Below are 18,307 nucleotides of genomic sequence, written 5' to 3'. Positions count from 1 at the left end.
CGACATATCCTAGGCGGGGTGGTCGTTCTACATGAAACTATGCATGAAATTCATTCGAAGAAACTCGACGGAGTTGTCTTTAAAGTGGATTTCTCTTCAAAGAAACTCAACGGAGTTGTCTTTAAAGTGGATTTCGAGAAGGCTTAGTGTCTACGTGTCTTTGGATGAAGACATAGTAGGGGATATTCCGGAGTTTTCTCCATTTGTGGAGAAGGAGATTTATGCGGCAATATTACAGATGAATAATAATAAGATGCGTGGCCCTAATAGATTCCTGATGGATGGATTCCCGGCAAAATTTTACCGGAGGCATTGGGGATGATTAAGGGAACTTATTACCAATGTTTTAGGGATTGTTTAATAGAGAGCTTCAGTTATTTAAGCTAAGTTTCAGAACCACTACTTTGCTTCCTAAGAAGGAAGAGGTGATGAGAATTGAGAAATTTAGGACTATTTGCTTGTTTAATATTAGTTTCGAGAATTTTACCAAAGTGGGTATAAACCAATTAACAGAGATAGCTTTTACGGTCATCCGCCCTGCACAAATTGCCTTCATGCCAAGTCAAAACATCCTAGAGGACGGAGTGGTCTTTCTAACTATGCATGGGATTCATTTGAAGGAACTCGGCGGAGTTTTCTTTAAAGTGAATTTCAAGAGGGCTTACGACAAAGTTGAGTGGCCTTTCTTGCAACATCCATTACGTATGAAGGGCTTTGATCCTGCTTGGAGGCGCTTTTGTTTACGTAGGAAGTGTGAGGATCAACGTGAATGATGATGTTGGTCATTATTTTAACACTCAAAAAGGTTTATGACAAATTGATCCTTTGTCTCCAACACTTTTCAATATAGTCGTTGACAGGCTGGAAGTCCAATTAGTAGGGCTAAGGTGGATGGTCAGATAGGTGGGTTGATCCCACATCTAGTGGATGGGGGTCTTAATCCTACAATATGCGGATGACACGATAATCTTTATTGATCATGATATGGACAAGGCGGTGAATATGAAATTGATCTTGTGTCTTTTCAAACAAAAGTCAAGCCTTCAAATTGTTTTTCATAAGGGCGAACTGTTCTGCTTTGGGCGTGCCAAAGAACACGGGATCTGTTACAAACAGGTGTTCAGTTGAGACATTGGTAATCTCCCATTTACTTATCTCGGAATACCGATTCACCATCATAAACTAGGTTATAAAGAGTGAAAGTGTATTGAGGAAAGATTAGAAAAAAATTGAGTTACTAGAAAGGTAAACTGATGTCTTATGGTGGACGACTGATCCTTGTGAATTTGGTACTTATGAGTTTACCTGTGTTTATGCTCTCATCTTCGAAGTGCCTATAGAGGTGCAGAAAAGACTTTATTTCTATCACTCTAGATTTTTGTGGAAGAGTAATAAACATAAGGCCAAGTACTACCTTGCGAGGTGGGATATCTTGCCAACCTAAAGACCAAGGAGGGCTGCATTAAGGATCTTGAGATTAAGAACATATGGTTGCTAACTAAAAGGATTTAGAGGCTTGCTATGGGGGGATGGAGTGTAGATTTAGTTATTGCATAACAAATAGCAGTCTAAAACTTTGTCTCAAGTTACGATGCAACCAACCGACTGGCTCTTTTGGAAGGGTGTGATGAGGATGTTCTTTAATAGAGAAAGTTTTAAAATTGGGGATGATCGAACCACGTGCTCTTGGGAGGACACCTAGCTTGGGGATGTGCCTTTAGCCTTAAACTATCGGCCCTTGTACAATATTATGCAACGCAAGGAGAGTTTTGTGAGCATAGTATTGGGTCAACTCTCTTGAATATCCCATTCGGAAGAGCTCTGAGTGGCGATAAATAGACTGCTTGGCTTCATTTAGTACGTAGGTTGATGGGGTCACCTTAACTAATGAGCCAGACACGTTCCCTTGGAGGTTGACATCTTCTAGAGTATTTTCTATTAAATCTATGTATATAGATTAATTTAGTTATGGGTCAGTTTTATGTTCAAAGCACGTCTGGAAAGCCAAAGTACCATTACAGATTTTAAATATTCATGTGGTTTGTGCAGGGGGGTTGTTCTCACTAAGTATAATCCGACAAAACATAGATCGTAAGGTAGTAAACAATGTTGTTTATGTCATCAAGAGAAAACAGTGCACAATTTGTTTATTGCATGTCTGTTGGCTATTTTATTGTAGCATACAATTCATGTGGCATTTTACTTGTCTCCCGCTAATAGTATTGTGGTGTGCAATTGGTTGGGTAGGGTTGAGGCTTAGAACTAGGGCTTGGACTTTGTGTCTCATTGTAGGTAGTATGAGAAACTATCGAAATGATTGTATTTTAAGAAACTAAAGCTACACCTTTTTTGCATGCTAGTTTCCATGTTACAGGATGGATTCATACATGGTCGTTACTACATCACACGAAAGTATGGGCGCTTATGGTATATAGGTGCAACCAATGAGAGATGATAGCACATGATACGTACAACCGATTTGGATGGCGGTTTAATAGTAGGTTATTTGTGTACATGTATATTGAAGGAAATATGCCCTAGAGGCAATAATAAAGTTGTTATTTTATATTTCCTTATTCATGATAAAGGTTTATTATTCATGCTAGAATTGTATTGATCGGAAACTTAAATACATGTGTGAATACATAAACAAATATCGTGTCCCTACTATGCCTCTACTAGACTAGCTCGTTGATCAAAGATGGTTAAGGTTTCCTAACCATGGACATATGTTGTCATTTGATAACGGGATCACATCATTAGGAGAATAATGCTATTTGGTCTCCGGAATGGTTTCGGAACGCACCGGAAAGTTATCGGAATACCAGAAGGGGTTCCGGAGGCACAGGGAGTGTATTGGGCCTTGTTGGGCCATGTAGAGGGGAACACACCAGCCTACATGGGCTGGTGCGCCCCCCTTGAGGCTGCTGCACCTAATACATGGAAAGGGGGGCGCCACCTCCTCTTGCCCATATCCTGGAGAAGGGAGGAAGGAAAGAAGGGGGCTTCTCCCCCCTTTCCTTCCCCCTTGTTCCATTATTTGGTAGGGGCGCACCAAAGGGAGGCGCCCTAGGGCTGCCGCCACACCTCTTGGGGCGCCCTAGGGGCTGCTGATATGTCTCCAACGTATCAATAATTTTTGATTGTTCCATGCTGTTATATTATCATTCTTGGATATTTTACAATCATTTTATAGTCAGTTTATATCATTTTTGGTACTAACCTATTGACATAGTGCCCAGTGCCAGTTGTTGTTTTCTGCATGTTTTTTACATCGCGGGAAATCAATACCAAATGGAGTCCAAACGCAGCGAAAATTCTTGAGGATTATTTTGGGCCAGAAGACATCCAGTGGGCCAGAAAAGCACCTGGGGGGGTCTCCGAGGGGAGCACAACCAACCAGGGCACGCCTGGAGGCCCAGGCATGCCCTGGTGGGCTGTGCCCACCTCGGGTTCCCCCTGAACCGCCTCATTGCTCTATAAATTCCCCAATATTCCAGAAACCGTAGGGGAGTTGACGAAAATCAATTCCAGTCGCCGCAGAGTCCAAAACCACCAGATCCAATCTAGACACCATCACGGAGGGGTTCACCACTTCCATTGGTGCCTCTTCGATGATGCGCGAGTAGTTCTTTGTAGACTGCCGGATTTCGGGTTCCGCAAACCCTTAAGAGGTTCGAACTCTGGGGTGCGTGCAGAGATCTCAACCTACCCATCCTGCCTACTCACGATCCTCATAGCCTAGCGCATCGAGCTCAAAGGGGCAGAGAGACACAATAGTTTATCCTGGTTCGGGCCACCTTGCGGTGTAATACCATACTCCAGCTTTGTGGTGGATTTCCTCGAGGGACTGAGGATGAACTAGTACAGTGGATGAACAACCTCAGGAGGTGAGGTGTTCTTGAGCTCAAGAGAGCTGGTCAAGGAGGAATGGCTTCGCTCCGTTTGGCTCTCCCCTTTCTATGGTGGTGGCTAAGTCCTATTTATAGCGGCCTTGGTCCTCTTCCCAAATGTTGGCGGGAAGGGATCCCATAATGTCCAAATTTGAAGGGGGACAAGAAGTACATCCTATCCTGACTAAAGTGGTCTTCGTCTGCAAAAGTCTCTGGTCGTGATGGTGCGGTGGGCTCGGCGATGACCTCCGTCCTGCCGTCCTGGTGGTCTTGGTCTTGTTGCACCAGAATGGAAACCTTTGGCTGATTCCGCGCCCACTGCTTGCCTCCTTTGCACCAAAGAGGAAAATGGTACTCTGCGCCCGCTGGCGCCCGCCTGGCACCCGCTTGGCCTTGATCGTCACGGCTCACGTCAGCTGAGCCTCATGAGGTGCGCCTTGCATAGAGATCTCCGCTCCTCGGGAGCCAGCCTGAGGAGGTTGATCCCTTTGGAGGTCTTGACATCGTCTGCCTCGTGAGGGTCTTGAGTTGTTGATGTTGAAACTGGGCCGTACCAGGCCGTCGATGGAGCCACGTGCTACCTCTTGAGCACTGCGTTGGTTTTCCCTTGAAGAGGAAAGGGTGATGCAACAAAGTAGCTTAAGTATTTCCCTCAGTTTTTGAGAACCAAGGTATCAAGCTAGTAGGAGGCTCCACGCAAGTCCCTTGTACCTACACAAACAAATAGGAACCTTGCAACCAACGCGATAAAGGGGTTGTCAATCCCTTCACGACCACTTGCGAAAGTGAGATCTGATAGAGATAATAAGATAAGATAATTTTTTTTGGTATTTTTATGATATAGATTGGAAAATAAAGATTGAAAAATAAAGTAGATTGGAAACTTATATGATGGAAGATAGACCCCAGGGGCCATAGGTTTTACTAGTGGCTTCTCTCAAGATAGCATAAGTATTACGGTGGGTGAACAAATTACTGTCGAGCGATTGATAGAAAAGTGCATAGTTATGAGATTATCTAGGCATGCTCATGTATATAGGCATCACGCCCGCAACAAGTAGACCGAAACGATTATGCATCTACTACTATTACTCCACACATCGACCGCTATCCAGCATGCATCCAGATTATTAAGTTCATAAGAACAGAGTAACGCATTAGGCAAGATGACATGATGTAGAGGGATAAACTCAAGCAATATGATATAAACCCCATCTTTTTATCCTCGATGGCAACAATACAATACGTGTCTTGCTGCCCCTGCTGTCATTGGGAAAGGACACCACAAGATTGAACCCAAAGCTAAGCACTTCTCCCATTGCAAGAAAGATCAATCTAGTAGGCCAAGCCAAACTGATAACTCGAAGAGACTTGCAAAGATAACCAATCATACATAAAAGAATTCAGAGGAGATTCAAATATTTCTCATAGTTAAACTTGATCATAAACCCACAATTCATCGGATCTCGACAAACACACCGCAAAAAGAGTTACAACGAATAGATCTCCAAGAAGATCGAGGAGAACTTTGTATTGAGATTCAAAGAGAGAGAAGCCATCTAGCTAATAACTATGGACCCGAAGGTTTGTGGTAAACTACTCACAACTCATAGGAGAGACCTTGGCGATGATGTAGAGGCCCTCCATGATCGATTCCCCCTCCGGTGGAACACCGAAAAAGGCTCCAAGATGGGATCTCACGGGTACAGAAGGTTGCGGCGGTGGAAATAGGGTTTCGTGGTGCTCCTGGATGTTTTTAGGGTACGAGAGTATATATAGGAGGAAGAAGTAGGTCGGTGGAGCCACGAGGGGCCCACGAGGGTGGGGGGCGCGCCCACCCCCCTAGGGCGCGCCTTGCACCCTCGTGGCCACCTAGGTTGCTTCTTGACATCCACTCCAAGTCTCCTGGATTGCGTTTGTTCCAAAAAGATCGCTCCCGAAGGTTTCATTCCGTTTGGACTCCGTTTGATATTCCTTTTCTTCGAAACACTGAAATAGGCAAAAAAAACAGCAATTCAGGCTGGGCCTTCGGTTGGTAGGTTAGTCCCAAAAATAATATAGAAGTGTAAAGTAAAGCCCATAAACATCCCAAATGGGTAATATAATAGGATGGAACAATAAAAAATTATAGATATGTTGGAGACGTATCAAGCATCCCCATGCTTAATTCCTGCTCGTCCTCGAGGAGGTAAATGATAAAAACAGAATTTTTTATGTGGAATGCTACCTAGAATATTTCTCAATGTAATTTTCTTTATTGTGGCATGAATGTTCAAATCCAAATGATTCAAGATAAAAGTTCATATTGACATAAAAGTAATAATAGTTCAAGCATACTAACAAAGCAATCATGTCTTCTCAAAATAACATGGCCAAAGAAAGTCTATCCCTACAAAATCATACAGTTAGACTATGCTTCATTTTCGTCACACAAAATACTCCCATCATGCACAACCCCGGTTTCAGCCAAGCAATTGGTTCATACTTTTTAACGCACTTCAGCTTTTTTAAACTCTCACGCAATACATGAGCGTGAGCCATGGATATAGCACTATGGGCGGAATAGAATATGATGATGGAGGTTGTGTGGAGAAGACAAAAAAAGAGAAAGTCTCACATTGACGAGGCTAATCAACGGGCTATGGAGATGCCCATCAATTGATGTCAACATGAGGAGTAGGGATTGCCATGCAACGGATGCACTAGAGCTATAAATGTATGAAAGCTCAACCAAAGAAACTAAGTGGGTGTGCATCCAACTTGCTTGCTGACGAAGACCTAGGGAAGTTTGAGGAAGCCCATCATTGGAATATACAAGCCAAGTTCTATAATGAAAAATTCCCACTAGTATATGAAAGTGACAACATAGGAGACTCTCTATCATGAAGAACATGGTGCTACTTTGAAGCACAAGTGTGGAAAAAGATAGTAACATTGTCCCCCTTTTTTTGGGCCTTTCTCTTTTTTAGCCTTTTTTGGCCTTTCTTTTTTATTTGGCCTTTCTTTTTTTATTAAGGGACAATGCTCTAATAATGATGATCATCACACTTCTATTTATTTACAACTCATGGATTACAACTCGATACTAGAACAAGATATGACTCTATATGAATGCCTTCGGCGGTGTACCGGGATATGCAATGAATCAAGAGTGACATGTATGAAAGAATTATGAAGGTGGCTTTGCCACAAATACGATGTCAACTACATGATCAAGCTAAAGCAATATGACAATGATGGAACATGTCATAATAAATGGAATGGTGGAAGGTTGCATGGCAATATATCTCGGAATGGCTATGGAAATGCCATAATAGGTAGGTATGGTGGCTGTTTTAAGGAAGATATAAGGAGGTTTATGTGTGATAGAGCGTATCGTATCACGTGGTTTGGATGCACCTGTGAAGTTTGCACCAACTCTCAAGGTGAGAAAGGGCAATGCACGGTACTGGAGAGGCTAGCAATGATGGAAGGGTAAGAGTGCGTATAATCCATGGACTCACATTAGTCATGAAGAACTCATATACTTATTGCAAAAAATTTATTAGCCCTCGAAGCAAAGTACTACTACGCATGCTCCTAGGGGAAGGGTTGGTAGGAGTTAACCATCGCGCGATCCCGACCTCCACTCATAAGGAAGGCAATCAAAAGAGCACCCCATGCAATAAATTTGTTACACAACTTTTACCATACGTGCATGCTATGGGACTTGCCAACTTCAACACAAGTATTTCTCAATTTCATAATTACCCAACTAGCACGACTCTAATATTACCACCTCTATATCTCAAAACAATTATCAAGCATCAAATTGATCATAGCATCTAATTCACCTCCTATGATAGTTTTATTATACCCAATTTGGATGCCCATCATTCTAGGACCAATTTTATAACCATAGCAAATACCATGCTGTTCTAAAAGACTCTCAAAATAATGTAAGTGAAGCAGGAGAGATCAATAATTTCTACAAAATAAAACCACCACCGTGCTTTAAAAAGATATTAGTGAAGCACTAGAGCAAAAATTATCTAGCTCAAAAGATATAAGTGAAGCACATATAATATTCTAATAAATTCCGAATCATGTTGTGTCTCTCCCAAAAGGTGTGTACAGCAAGGATGATTGTGGTAAACTAAAAAGCAAAGACTCATATCATACAAGACGCTCCAAGCAAAACACATATCATGTGGTAAAGTTACCGATAAACGAAGACGAAAGAGGGGATGCCTTCCGGGGCATCCCCAAGCTTAGGCTTTTGGTTGTCCTTAAATTATCTTGGGGTGCCATGGGCATCCCCAAGCTTAGGCTCTTGCCACTCCTTATTCCATAGTCCATCAAATCTTTACCCAAAACTTGAAAACTTCACAACCCAAAACTCAACAGGAAATCTCATGAGCTCCGTTAGTGCAAGAAAGAAAAACCACCACTTAAGGTACTGTAATGAACTCACTATTTATTTATATTTGTGTTAGACCTTCTGTATTCCAACTTCTTTATGGTTCATACCCCCCGATACTAGCCATAGATTCATCAAAATAAGCAAACAACACACAAAAAACAGAATCTGTCAAAAACAGAATAGTCTGTAGCAATCTGTAACTTTCGAATACTTCTGGAACTCTAAAATTCCTAACAAAATAGGAAGCCCTGGGAAATTTGTCTACTGATCTACTTCAAAAAGAATCAACTAAAAATAAGGTTCCTGTGATTTATTAAAATTATTCTCGTGCGTGCAAAAGTTTCTGTTTTTCAGCAAGATCAAATTAACTATCACCGTAGGTTATCCTATAGCTCTACTTGGCACAAACACTAATTAAAACATAAAACCACATCTAAACAGAGGCTAGATGAATTATTTATTACTAAACAAAAGCAAAAGGCAAGGAACAAAAATAAAATTGGGTTGCCTCCAACAAGCGTTATCGTTTAACGCCCCTAGCTAGGCATAAAAGCGAGAATAGATCTACGTATTGCCATCTTTGGTATTCAACTCATAAGTGGCTCGCATAATAGATTCATAATGCAATTTGATTTTCTTTCTAGGAAAGTGTTCCATGCCTTTCCTTAATGGAAATTGGAATCTAATATTTCCTTCCTTCATATCAATAATTGCACCAATCGTTCTAAGGAAAGGTCTACCAAGAATAATAGGACAAGAAAAATTGCAATCTATATCGAGAACCATAAAATCTACGGGCACATAATTCCTATTTGCAACGATAATAACATCATTAATCCTTCCCATATGTTTCTTAATGGTGGAATCCGCAAGGTGCAAGTTTAAAGAGCAATCATCAAATTCACGGAAACCTAGCACATCACATAAAGTTTTTGGAATTGTGGAAACACTAGCATCCAAATCACACAAAGCGTAGCATTCATGATCCTTAATTTTAATTTTAATAGTAGGTTCCCACTCATCATAAAGTTTTCTAGGGATAGAAACTTCCAATTCAAATTTTTCTTCATAGGATTGCATCAAAGCATCAACGATATGTTTGGTAAAAGCTTTATTTTGGCTATAAGCATGAGAAGAATTCAATATGGATTGCAACAAGGAAATACAATCTACTAAAGAACAATTATCATAATTAAATTCCTTGAAATCCAAAATAGTGGGTTCATTGCTATGTAAAGTTTTGACCTCTCCAATCCCACTTTTACCAAAATTAGCATCAAGATCTAAAAACTCTGAATCATTGGGACGCCTTTTAACTAAAGTTGACTCTTCTCCAGTCCCATCATTATCAAGATTCATATTGCAAAAGAAAGATTTAATAGGGGACACATCAATCACTTTTAGATCTTCATCATTATTTTCATGGAAACTAGAAGAACACGCTTTTACAAAGCAATCTTTCTTAGCACGCATACTAGCGGTTCTTTCTTTGCACTCATCAATGGAAATTCTCATGGCTTTGAGAGACTCATTGATATCATACTTAGGTGGAATAGATCTAAGTTTCAAAGAATCAACATCAGAGAAATTCTATACACGTTCCTAGCCAATTCATTAACTTTAAGCAATTTTTCTTCAAGCAAAGCATTGAAATTCTTTTGAGAGATCATAAATTCTTTAATACTATTCTCAAAATTATATGGCATCTTATTAAAATTTCCATAAGAGTTGTTGTAGGAATTACCATAATTATTAGAGGAATTACTAGGGAACGGCCTAGAATTAAAGTTTCCTCTATACGCGTTGTTACCAATTTATTCCTACCAACAAAATTCACATCCATAGATTCATTATTATTCTCAATCAAAGTAGACAAAGGAATATCATTAGGATCAATAGGAGCACTCTTATTAGCAAACAATTTCATAAGTTCATGCATCTTTCCACTCAAAACATTAATCTCTTCTACCGCATGAACTTTTTTACTAGTAGATCTTTCGATGTGCCATTGAGAATAATTAACCATAATATTATCTAGGAGTTTAGTAGCTTCTCCTAAAGTGATTTCCATAAAAGTGCCTCCCGCGGCCGAATCAAAAAGAATTCTAGAAGCAAAATCCGGCATAAAAAATTTGTATGATCATCGATAAATTTAATCCATGAGTAGGGCAATTGCGAATCATTAATTTCATCCTCTCCCAAGATTGTGCAACATGTTCATGATCAAGTTGCTTAAAATTCATAATATCATTTCTAAGAGAGATGATCTTAGTGGGAGGAAAATACTTAGAGATAAAAGCATCTTTGCACTTATTCCAAGAATCAATACTATTTTTAGGCAAAGATGAAAACCAAGTTTTAGCACGATCTCTAAGTGAAAACGGAAATAACTTCAATTTAACAATATCATTATCCATGTCTTTCTTCTTTTGCATATCACACAAATCAACAAAGTTGTTTAGATGAGTGGTGGCATCTTCACTAGGAAGGCTAGAGAATTGATATTTCATAACAAGGTTCAACAAAGCAACATTGATTTCACAAGATTCAGCATCGTTAAGAGGAGCAATCAGAGTGCTAAGAAAATCATTATTGTTGGTATTGGAAAAGTCACACAATTTAGTATTATCTTGCACCATCTTGACAAGCAATCCAATAAACAAGCACACAAGAGGCAAGCGAAAAAGAGGCGAACGGGAAAGAGAGGGTGAATAAAGTGGCAAGGGTGATGTGGGGGAGAGGAAAATGAGAGGCAAATGGCAAATAATGTAATGCGAGGGAGATGAGTTTGTGATGGTGAAAGTGCAACTATCCCTAGGTGGTTTTGGTAATTCCTAACAACATATAGCTCATTGAGCTAACATTATTCCAAGATAAATATTTCAGGAAAAGCTCAATCGATGGCATGGCATGGATGAGAAAAGTGGACCCCTCAAAATACTAAGGACAAAAGGATTGGCTCAAGCTCAAATCTCAAGACTCTACATTTTATATTTTAGTTATCCAATATCACATTGAGTCTATAGGAAAATCCAATACTATCAAGGAGGGATGAGGTGTTGCTTAATGAGGTTCTTGCTCCATAGTGCTTAGTGATATGCTCCAAACCCTCAACTACTTTCCCACATCCACATATGAGCTAAACGAAAAGTCAAACTCGGCCCCACCGATTCTTTCTATCTGGCACCACCGAGTTCAGATGTCATAGCCACTGCCTCAAACCCTAGGCAAATTGGTGTCACTGATAGGGATCTCGATCTCACCGAGATGGGATTGTAATCTCTCTGTTTCCCTTTGTAACATTTCGGTACCACCGAGATGAGCGATCGGTCCCACTGAGATTGCAATGTAAATTCCCTGTTTCCTTTTCGTAACATTTCGGTCCCACCAAAATGAGCGAACCGGTCCCACCGAGTTTACCTGACCAACTCTCTGGTTAGCTTATTACCAAAATTGGTCCTACCGAGTTTGTGTAATCGGTCTCACCGAGATTACGTTATGCCCTAATCCTAACCATATCGGTCCTACCGAGTTGCATGTCGGTCCACCGAAAATCCTAACGGTCACTAGATTTGCTAAATCGGTCTGACCGAGTTTCCCAGTTTGGTCCCACCGAGTTTGGCAAGTTGTGTGTAACGGTTAGATTTTGTGTGGAGGCTATATGTACCCCTCCACCTCCTCTTCATTCGTGGAGAGAGCCATCAAAACGAACCTACACTTCCAACTTGCTATTTCTGAGAGAGAACCACCTACTCATGTGTTGAGGCCAAGATATTCCATTCCTACCATATGAATCTTGATCTCTAGCCTTCCCCAAGTTGCTTTCCACTCAAATCTTCTTTCCACCAAATCCAAATCCTGTGAGAGAGAGTTGAGTGTTGGGGAGACTATCATTTGAAGCACAAGAGCAAGGAGTTCATCATCAACACACCATTGGTTACTTCTTGGAGAGTAGTGTCTCCTAGATTGGCTAGGTGTCACTTGGGAGCCTCTGACAAGATTGTGGAGTTGAACCAAGGAGTTTGTAAGGGCAAGGAGATCGCCTACTTCGTGAAGATCTACCGCTAGTGAGGCAAGTCCTTCGTGGGCGACGGCCATGGTGGGATAGACAAGGTTGCTTCTTCGCGGACCCTTCGTGGGTGGAGCCCTCCGTGGACTCGCGCAACCGTTACCCTTCATGGGTTGAAGTCTCCATCAACGTGGATGTACGATAGCACCACCTATCGGAACCACGACAAAAACATCCATGTCTCCAATTGTGTTTGAATTCTCAAAACCCTTCCCTTTACATTCTTGCAAGTTGCATGCTTTACTTTCCGCTGCTCATATACTCTTTGCATGCTTGCTTGAATTGTGTTAGGATTGCTTGAATTGTACTAAGTTAGCTAAAATCTGCCAAAGACTAAAATTGGGAAAAGGATAAGTTTTTATTTGGTCAAGTAGTCTAATCACCCCCCTCTAGACATACTTCTGATCCTATAGATGGATACTTGGTATGTCTTGACTTGAGCGAAGACCTCCCTGGCAACGGCGCCAGAAATCCTTCTTGCTACCTCTTGAGCACTATGTTGGTTTTCCCTTGAAGAGGAAAGGGTGATGCAGCAAAGTAGCATAAGTATTTCCCTCAGTTTTTGAGAACCAAGGTATCAATCCAGTAGGAGGCTCCATGCAAGTCCCTCTAGTACCTACACAAACAAACAAGAACCTCGCAACCAACGCGATAAAAGGGGTTGTCAATCCCTTCACGGCCACTTGCGAAAGTTAGATCTGATAGAGATAATAAGATAAGATAATTTTTTTGGTATTTTTATGATATAGATTGGAAAGTAAAGATTGCAAAATAAAGTATATTGGAAACTTATATGATGGAAGATAGACCCAGGGGCCATAGGTTTCACTAGTGGCTTCTCTCAAGATAGCATAAGTATTACGGTGGGTGAACAAATTACTGTCGAGCAATTGATAGAAAAGTGCATAGTTATGAGATTATCTAGGCATGATCATGTATATAGGCATCACGTCCGCAACAAGTAGACCGAAATGGTTCTGCATCTACTACTATTACTCCACAAATCGACCGCTATCCAGCATACATTGGGAGTATTAAGTTCATAAGAACGGAGTAACGCATTAGGCAAGATGACATGATGTAGAGGGATAAACTCAAGCAATATGATATGAACCCCATCTTTTTATCCTCGATGGCAACAATACAATATGTGCCTTGCTGCCCCTGCTGTCACTGGGAAAGGACACCGCAAGATTGAACCCAAAGCTAAGCAATTCTCCCATTGCAAGAAAGATCAATCTAGTAGGCCAAACCAAACTGATAATTCGAAGAGACTTGCAAAGATAACCAATGATACATAAAAGAATTCAGAGGAGATTCAAATATTTCTCATAGATAAACTTGATCACAAACCCACAATTCATCGGATCTCGACAAACACACCGCAAAAAGAGTTACATCGAATAGATCTCCAAGAAGATCAAGGAGAACTTTGTATTGAGATTCAAAGAGAGAGAAGAAGCCATCTAGCTAATAACTATGGACCATCTAGCTAATAACTATGGACCCGAAGGTCTATGGTAAACTACTCACAACTCATAGGAGAGACCTTGGCGATGATGTAGAGGCCCTCCATGATCGATTCCCCCTCCGGCGGAATGCCAGAAAAGGCTCCAAGATGGGATCTCACGAGTACAGAAGGTTGCAGCGGTGGAAATAGGGTTTTGTGGTGCTCTTGGATGTTTTCAGGGTACGAGAGTATATATAGGAGGAAGAAGTAGGTCGGTGGAGCCACGAGGGGCCCATGAGGGTGGGGGCACGCCTTGCACCCTCGTGGTTGCCTCGGCTGCTTCTTGACGTCCACTCCAAGTCTCCTGGCTTGCGTTTGTTCCAAAAAGATCGCTCCCGAAGGTTTCATTCCGTTTGGACTCCCTTTGATATTCCTTTTCTTCGAAACACTAAAATAGGCAAAAAAACAGCAATTCGGGCTGGGCCTCCGGTTAGTAGGTTAGTCCCAAAAATAATATAAAGTGTAAAGTAAAGCCCATAAACATCCAAAACGGGTAATATAATAGCATGAAACAATCAAAAATTATAGATACGTTGGAGATGTATCACCATGCAGTGGGCTGCAGGCAGTCAAGTCTGGGTACCCTTGTATCCAGAATGCCGACAGTAGCCCCCGGGCCCAAGGCGTGCTTGGAGATGGCTTCTAGGCGAAGCCAAAGGGCAAGTGGGGAGCGCTGCGGGCCCTAACCGCCTGCGGCCTTGAACAACGCGTGGTGATTGATGGGACGTGGGTGTCTCCACTTCCCCATGCTGCCTCGGTAACTATTCGACTTGACAGGTCGATGCTGCATGCAGAGGATCATCATTGTTCGAGGTCGTGGAGGCCGGCGGTTGGCCTTCCTCCGGCTCTAAATGAGGGGAGGGGCAGAGCCCCCTTCGCTCATCTCTTCCTCCGTATTCATGTGGCTCATCCCCTTTCCTTCTCCATCTTGCTGTAGCAACCATGGCACCGATGAGGAGGTTCTCGGCTGTTGAGAAGGGGAAGGCTCCCAAGGAGGGGTCAGCTTCTCCACCACCCAAGAGGGGTTGCGGCCGTCCCCGCAAGCACGCTTCGACCTCGGCAGTGGCCTCTAGGGGGCGCGGGCGTGCATCTCCAAGGGCCGACGTCTCCCTTGGCGCCCGTGATGGTACTTTTTCTCGCGGCGGGGGCCACCGGCCCTGGGGCAGTCCCCACGACAATGGGAGGTGCGCAGTGGTTGCGCGCCCTCCTCGACCACACTTCTCTTTGTTGGACGTGCTCCCGGAGTTTGTGGTGTGGTCAAAGAGGCCCGCCGGCACCTCGTTCTGGCTTCCGCGCTTCTTCTTTGATGAGATGTCGTCCTAGGGGCTTGACGGCCTGTGGCTGCAGGACAACGACTGCTGCAGCAAGGCCTTGTGGGTGGGGACTAAGGTCGCCACCACGGGTAGTGTGGTCCTGACCCGCGGCTAGCAGGCATTCGCCCGCGCATGAGGCCTGAGCGGGAGGTGCACCCTCCAGTTCAAGTACGATGGGCTGGCGACCCTCTTCGTGAGGGTGTTCAGGGAGGATGGCCGTCGCGTGGGGTGCTGCCAAGAAGACGGCAGCGACGACGAGCTTGGCCTTGACGTCGGCCGCACCGGCGACGAGGGTAACTTGGCCTTGATGACGTCCACTCCTCCTCCCACAACGGCAGCTCCTCCTTGGATGAGAGCTCGAGCAGCAGCTGCTACGATGAGCCTCCGCGCCATCGAGCTTGGATCGAGGGTGGCGGTGGGTCGTCTCGCCGCCACGCCCCGGTGAAGCTGGAGGGGAGCCCGACCTGAGCTCGGGGCCGCCGAACTTGGACTGGAGACCTGCCGCGGCCTCGGGACACTTGAGGGTGAACTAGTGGAGGTCCAGGGGCACCTTGAGGTGCTGCTTGAGGATGCGTCGCTGGCGCTGGATCCGCACGACCTTGGGCCACTTTTGTTTTACCTTTCCTTTCTTCTGCAATTAAAAAAAAGTAGGATGCCCCGCTGGGGTGTGTAATGGACTATGGCAGCTATGCCCCTTAATGCAATGCTTATTATCTCAATGATGTGCCATGATGTCTATACTCTGGGTAGGCAAGGGTAGGATAACTTAGGTTAACGTCTTTGCGGTGGCTTCCCACCTCACGAGGGCGAGGCCCTTGACATTTGGCGAAGCCCCCATTCCTGGTGACTCGGGAGGCGTTTAAGGCCTCGGGAGGTGCTGTAGATCTACTGCGGAGCTGTTTAGAGAAAAAGAAAACCCGTCGAGCACCTCGTTCCTCCTTGCATGAGCCTCCTATCATAGGTTAGCTGTGGCTTAATGCACCGCATCACGCTGCCCGAGGGGCACAGACATGAGGGGGTGCTGGTGCCCGTGAGCTTGAACGAGAGCTCCTCGCGAGGATAAAGCTGAAGCACTGGGGCAACGGGGTTCGTCGAGGTGTGCTTGTGCGAGGGCGGGCCCGTGCGCACACACCTGCCTAGCCCCCACGTGCAAGGCACACGAGGAAGAGCGACGGGCAACTGCCATATCTTCTTGGCCCAGGCTGAGAACGAATGAAATGAGAGGAGAGAAATCCAACTTGGCGAACCAAAGCACGGAAGCACCAACTCCATTAAAGATCACTAAAAGACTGCAAGAAACTTCAGAAAGCAAATGAACAACCGCGTCCGACACCTAGTCTAGTCTTCTCGCCAGCGCAGAGCTAAGTGCTACCACTAGGACATGGGAGGGAGCCCCCGTGAGGCCCCAGGGCGGCTCTCAGGAGACTCCGGGGTGTGTACAGCCCCACTCATTATTACGTGAGAGTGTCACGAGCGGAGACCTTCATAGGCCGGAGCCTGGCTTCATGCGTAGAACTTCCGGAGGTGCTGGATGTTCCAGGCGTTCTGGATGGGGACCCCGTCCTGTGTCTCCAGGCGCACGGTGCCAGGCTTGGAGACACGGACAATCCTAAACGGTCCCTCCCACATGGGAGAGAGCTTGTGCAGCCCCTCCCTGGGGAGCACCCGCCTCAGGACGAGGTCGCCCACCTCCAACGTCCTAGAGCGGACGCTGCAGCAGTGGTACCACTGCAGTGCCTGCTGGTACCTTGCCGCTTGGAGCGAGGCTTGATGGCGGCATTCCTCCCCCAGCACGAGATCCATCCCCCGCGTGGCGTCTTGACGTGCCTCGTTGAACGCCAGGACCCGCGTGGAGTGATGCTTGACCTCGTGTGGGAGAACCGCTTCAGCTCCGTAGACAAGGAAGAATGGTGTCTTGCCCGTCGGCTTGGTCGCGGTGGTGCGGATGGACCACAACATGGACTGGAGCTCGTCGAGCCAGCCCTTGCCGCATGCCTCGAGCTTCTTCTTGAAGGTCCTTGCCTTGAGGCCCCTCAAGACTTCTGCGTTGGCGCGCTCAGCCTGGCCATTGCTCCTGGGGTGTGCCACTAAGGCGTAGCATATTGCGTTCCAAGGTTAGCACAATATGTTTTGAAAAAGTTGCTAGTGAACTGCGAGCTGTTGTTGGTGATGATGCGGTTAGGGACCCCAAACCGGCTCATTAGGCCTTTGATGAACTTGATGGCTGATCCAACTAGGATGGTGCGGACGGCTTCCACCTCCGCCCACTTGGTGAACTTGTTGATGGCGACGTAGAGGTAGCGGTAGCCCCCTGGCGCTCGAGGAAACAGCCCAAGATATCCAGCCCCTAGACCGCGAACGACCATGTGAGCAGGATAGTTTGGAGGCCTTGCGCAGGCTGGTGGGTCTGCTTGGCGTGGAATTGGCATGCTTCACAGGAGCGCACCAACTCAGTGGCGTCGTTGAGTGTTGTGGGCCAGTAGAACCCACTGCAGAACGCCTTGCCCATGAGGGTGCGTGATGAAGAGTGGTGTCTGCAGTCCCCACCATGTATGTCTGCCAACAGCTCGAGCCCCTGCTCACTGGAGATGCATCGCAAAGAAATGTCATTGGGCCTCTTACGGTACAACTTATCGTGACAGATGCAGTACGAGGTGGCCTGATGAGCCACGCGCTCGGCATCCTCCTCCTTCTTCGACAGGGTCCCCTGAAGCAGGTACATCTTGAACTCCTTGGTCCAGCACCCTTCCTGAGGCTCAAGCACGAGGAGCAGGTGGGCTCCTAAGGGTGGGCCACTTGTTGGGGTGCCTGCTGCTGGTGCTTGGGGTAGGTCCTCCTAAGGTGGTGCTGGTGCTGTAGTGGGCGGAGCCGCCGATGGCTTGAAGAGCCGTTCCTCAAACACACCTTATCGGATTTAGGGTTCCGGCAGACCCTTGAGGTTCGAACACTGGGGTGCGCGCAGAGGTTTCGCCTTCTACCTACCTGTTCCTCACCGAATCGCTAGGATCTAAACTACGAAAAGAACAACACAAGAGACACAGGGTTTATACTGGTTCAGGCCACCATTGTGGTGTAATACCCTACTCCAGTGTGTGGTGTGGTGGATTGCCTCTTGGGCTG

The sequence above is a fragment of the Triticum aestivum genome, chromosome 6B (genome assembly GCF_018294505.1).
Source record: "Triticum aestivum cultivar Chinese Spring chromosome 6B, IWGSC CS RefSeq v2.1, whole genome shotgun sequence".
Taxonomy (NCBI): domain Eukaryota; kingdom Viridiplantae; phylum Streptophyta; class Magnoliopsida; order Poales; family Poaceae; genus Triticum; species Triticum aestivum.
Note: the sequence above shows the minus strand (reverse complement) of the source record.